This window comes from Hyperolius riggenbachi, chromosome 4, assembly GCF_040937935.1.
Source record: "Hyperolius riggenbachi isolate aHypRig1 chromosome 4, aHypRig1.pri, whole genome shotgun sequence".
Lineage (NCBI taxonomy): Eukaryota > Metazoa > Chordata > Amphibia > Anura > Hyperoliidae > Hyperolius > Hyperolius riggenbachi.
Window position 1 is genome coordinate 3,319,789 of NC_090649.1, and position 6,000 is coordinate 3,325,788.

Genomic DNA, 6,000 nt, shown 5'->3' on the forward strand with positions numbered 1-6,000 from the left:
CCTAGCTACCTATACTGGGGCACCTATACCTAGCTACCTATACTGAGGCACCTATACCTAGCTTCCTATACTGGAGGCACCTATACCTAGCTACCTATACTGGGGCACCTATACCTAGCTACCTATACTGGAGGCACCTATACCTAGCTACCTATACTGAGGCACCTATACCTAGCTTCCTATACTGGAGGCACCTATACCTAGCTACCTATACTGGGGCACCTATACCTAGCTACCTATACTGGAGGCACCTATACCTAGCTACCTATACTGGAGGCACCTATACCTAGCTACCTATACTGGGGCACCTATACCTGGCTACCTATACTGGGGCACCTATACCTAGCTACCTATACTGGAGGCACCTATATCTAGCTACCTATACTGGAGGCACCTATACCTAGCTACCTATACTGGGGCACCTATACCTAGCTACCTATACTGGGGCACCTATACCTGGCTACCTATACTGGGGCACCTATACCTAGCTACCTATACTGGAGGCACCTATACCTAGCTACCTATACTGAGGCACCTATACCTAGCTACCTATACTGGGGCACCTATACCTAGCTACCTATACTGGGGCACCTATACCTAGCTACCTATACTGAGGCACCTCTGCCTAGCTACCTATACTGGGGCACCTATACCTAGCTACCTATACTGGGGCACCTATACCTAGCTACCTATACTGAGGCACCTCTGCCTAGCTACCTATACTGAGGCACCTATACCTGGCTACCTATACTGGGGCACCTATACCTAGCTACCTATACTGAGGCACCTATACCTGGCTACCTATACTGGGGCACCTATACCTAGCTACCTATACTGAGGCACCTATACCTAGCTACCTATACTGAGGCACCTATACCTAGCTACCTATACTGAGGCACCTATACCTAGCTACCTATACTGAGGCACCTATACCTGGCTACCTATACTGGGGCACCTATACCTAACTACCTTTATTGGGGGGCACCTATACCTGGCTACCTATACTGGGGCACCTATACCTAGCTACCTATTCTGAAGGCACCTATACCTAGCTACCTATACTGAGGCACCTATACCTAGCTACCTATACTGGGGCACCTATACCTAGCTACCTATACTGAGGCACCTATACCTGGCTACCTATACTGAGGCACCTATACCTAGCTATCTATACTGAGGCACCTATACCTAGCTACCTATACTGGGGCACCTATACCTAGCTACCTATACTGAGGCACCTATACCTGGCTACCTATACTGAGGCACCTATACCTAGCTACCTATACTGAGGCACCTATACCTAGCTACCTATACTGGGGCACCTATACCCTGCTACCTATACTGAGGCACCTATACCTAGCTACCTATACTGAGGCACCTATACCTGGCTACCTATACTGGGGCACCTATACCTAGCTACCTATACTGGGGCACCTATACCTAGCTACCTATACTGAGGCACCTATACCTGGCTACCTATACTGGGGCACCTATACCTAACTACCTATATTGGGGGCACCTATACCTAGCTACCTATACTGGAGGCACCTATACCTAGCTACCTATACTGGAGGCACCTATACCTAGCTACCTATACTGGGGCACCTATACCTGGCTACCTATACTGAGGCACCTATACCTGGCTACCTATACTGGGGCACCTATACCTAGCTACCTATTCTGAAGGCACCTATACCTAGCTACCTATACTGAGGCACCTATACCTAGCTACCTATACTGGGGCACCTATACCTAGCTACCTATACTGAGGCACCTATACCTGGCTACCTATACTGAGGCACCTATACCTAGCTATCTATACTGAGGCACCTATACCTAGCTACCTATACTGGGGCACCTATACCTAGCTACCTATACTGAGGCACCTATACCTGGCTACCTATACTGAGGCACCTATACCTAGCTACCTATACTGAGGCACCTATACCTAGCTACCTATACTGGGGCACCTATACCCTGCTACCTATACTGAGGCACCTATACCTAGCTACCTATACTGAGGCACCTATACCTGGCTACCTATACTGGGGCACCTATACCTAGCTACCTATACTGGGGCACCTATACCTAGCTACCTATACTGAGGCACCTATACCTGGCTACCTATACTGGGGCACCTATACCTAACTACCTATATTGGGGGCACCTATACCTAGCTACCTATACTGGAGGCACCTATACCTAGCTACCTATACTGGAGGCACCTATACCTAGCTACCTATACTGGGGCACCTATACCTGGCTACCTATACTGAGGCACCTATACCTGGCTACCTATACTGGGGCACCTATACCTAGCTACCTATACCAGATAAGGACAGATACAGCAACATTTCAGAGCTTTGGTATGGCTGGATACACACTATAAGCGCTTTTCATGAGCGCTTGCTGATCACTTGTGATTGCTGAGCGCTTTCTCAGCGCTTTTCAAAAATCACTCCCGTTCACTTTCATTAAAATTGTGGTAAAAGCCACGTAAAAATTACAGTGATCATGCAAACTGCATACGCTGCGATTTTTATCGCCATTTGTAATGAAAGTGAATGGGAGTGATGTTTGAAAAGCGTTCAGCAAAGCATTTATAGTGTGAATCCAGCCTAAGAGAGCTCCTTTCTCAAGCTTGCCCAGTGCTGCAGTGCTGTGTAGTCCTCACTGAGGCACGCCAACACTCTGGCTTATTGCTGTTCAGAGACGCTCAAATCCGATATTGGATGGAATGCGGATAGTTGTTATCCAGATTTCATCCTGTTAAATCAAATCACCTGTGCGGGGGTGGGGGGTCAATCTTACCTGTCTGACGTCTTCTTAGGTCCATCCCTCGGCACCTCCCACGATGCCTTCCAATCCAGCGTCTGGGTTGAAGGAGGAAGTGTATAGTCACGTGACACTGGATTGGAAGGCATCGTGGGAGGTGCTGAGGGACGGACCTAAGAAGACGTCAGATAGGTAAGATTGACCCCCTCCCCCCCCCCCCCCCCCGCCCAACCCGTACAGGTGATTTGATTTAACAGGATGAAATCCAAATAGCAACTATCCGGATTCCATCCAATATCGGATTTGAGCGTCCCATATTACTGTTATGCTCCTCCACAGCTATTCTCAGGTCATATCAAGAAAATCCACAGATATAAAACATGATTATGAAACAATAAAATATGCCTGAGGCCCTTTATATCTTCTAATAGGAATCTGATTTGTGAGGGAATATCCCGGAACATGTGTCAGAATAACCTTATTTATTTCTGAAAAGATGGTTCTTTTAGTACGGTATATTTCTAACCCATGAAATATAAAGAAAATATAAAAACTATAGATTGTACATGTACAGTGCTGGGTGGAGGGAAACATGTGTGGTCCTGTCCTTTGAGCACGGGATGGAAGACATTAGACTGTATACATACAGTGCTGGGTGGAGGGAAACATGTGTGGTCCTGTCCTTTGAGCACGGGAGGGAAGACATTAGACTGTACATGTACAGTGCTGGGTGGAGGGAAACACATGTGTGGTCCTGTCCTTTGAGCACGGGATGGAAGACATTAGACTGTACATGTACAGTGCTGGGTGGAGGGAAACACGTGTGTGGTCCTGTCCTTTGAGCATGGGATGGAAGACATTAGACTGTACATGTACAGTGCTGGGTGGAGGGAAACACGTGTGGTCCTGTCCTTTGAGCACGGGATGGAAGACATTAGACTGTACATGTACAGTGCTGGGTGGAGGGAAACACGTGTGGTCCTGTCCTTTGAGCACGGGATGGAAGACATTAGACTGTACATGTACAGTGCTGGGTGGAGAGAAACACATGTGTGGTCCTGTCCTTTGAGCACGTGAGGGAAGACATTAGACTGTACATGTACAGTGCTGGGTGAAGGGAAACACGTGTGTGGTGGTCCTGTCCTTTGAGCACGGTGGGGAAGACATTAGACTGTACATGTACAGTGCTGGGTGGAGGGAAACACATGTGTGGTCCTGTCCTTTGAGCACGTGAGGGAAGACATTAGATTGTACATGTACAGTGCTGGGTGGAGGGAAACACATGTGTGGTCCTGTCCTTTGAGCACGTGAGGGAAGACATTAGACTGTACATATACAGTGCTGGGTGGAGGGAAACACGTGTGGTCCTGTCCTTTGAGCACGGGATGGAAGACATTAGACTGTACATGTACAGTGCTGGGTGGAGGGAAACACATGTGTGGTCCTGTCCTTTGAGCATGGGATGGAAGACATTAGACTGTACATGTACAGTGCTGGGTGGAGGGAAACATGTGTGTGGTCCTATCCTTTGAGCATGGGATGGAAGACATTAGACTGTACATGTACAGTGCTGGGTGGAGGGAAACACGTGTGTGGTCCTGTCCTTTGAGCACGGGATGGAAGACATTAGACTGTACATGTACAGTGCTGGGTGGAGGGAAACACATGTGTGGTCCTGTCCTTTGAGCACGTGAGGGAAGACATTAGACTGTACATATACAGTGCTGGGTGGAGGGAAACACGTGTGGTCCTGTCCTTTGAGCACGGGATGGAAGACATTAGACTGTACATGTACAGTGCTGGGTGGAGGGAAACACATGTGTGGTCCTGTCCTTTGAGCATGGGATGGAAGACATTAGACTGTACATGTACAGTGCTGGGTGGAGGGAAACATGTGTGTGGTCCTGTCCTTTGAGCATGGGATGGAAGACATTAGACTGTACATGTACAGTGCTGGGTGGAGGGAAACACGTGTGTGGTCCTGTCCTTTGAGCATGGGATAGAAGACATTAGACTGTACATGTACAGTGCTGGGTGGAGGGAAACACGTGTGGTCCTGTCCTTTGAGCACGGATTGGAAGACATTAGACTGTACATGTACAGTGCTGGGTGGAGGGAAACACGTGTGGTCCTGTCCTTTGAGCACGGGATGGAAGACATTAGACTGTACATGTACAGTGCTGGGTGGAGGGAAACACATGTGTGATCCAGTCCTTTGAGCACGGGAGGGAAGACATTAGACTGTACATGTACAGTGCTGGGTGGAGGGAAACACGTGTGGTGGTCCTGTCCTTTGAGCACGGGATGGAAGACATTAGACTGTACATGTACAGTGCTGGGTGGAGGGAAACACATGTGTGGTCCTGTCCTTTGAGCACGGGATGGAAGACATTAGACTGTACATATACAGTGCTGGGTGGAGGGAAACACGTGTGGTCCTGTCCTTTGAGCACGGGAGGGAAGACATTAGACTGTACATGTACAGTGCTGGGTGGAGGGAAACACGTGTGTGGTCCTGTCCTTTGAGCATGGGATGGAAGACATTAGACTGTACATGTACAGTGCTGGGTGGAGGGAAACATGTGTGGTCCTGTCCTTTGAGCATGGGATGGAAGACATTAGACTGTACATTGTACATGTACAGTCTAATGTCTTCCATCCCATGCTCAAAGGACAGGACCACACATGTTTCCCTCCACCCAGCACTGTACATGTACAGTGGAGGGAAACATGTGTGGTCCTGTCCTTTGAGCACGGGGTGGAAGACATTAGACTGTACATGTACAGTGCTGGGTGGAGGGAAACGTGTGGTGGTCCTGTCCTTTGAGCACGGGATGGAAGACATTAGACTGTACATGTACAGTGCTGGGTGGAGGGAAACACATGTGTGGTCCTGTCCTTTGAGCACGGGGTGGAAGACATTAGACTGTACATGTACAGTGCTGGGTGGAGGGAAACGTGTGGTGGTCCTGTCCTTTGAGCACGGGAGGGAAGACATTAGACTGTACATGTACAGTGCTGGGTGGAGGGAAACATGTGTGGTGGTCCTGTCCTTTGAGCACGGGATGGAAGACATTAGACTGTACATGTACAGTGCTGGGTGGAGGGAAACACATGTGTGATCCAGTCCTTTGAGCACGGGAGGGAAGACATTAGACTGTACATGTACAGTGCTGGGTGGAGGGAAACACGTGTGGTGGTCCTGTCCTTTGAGCACGGGATGGA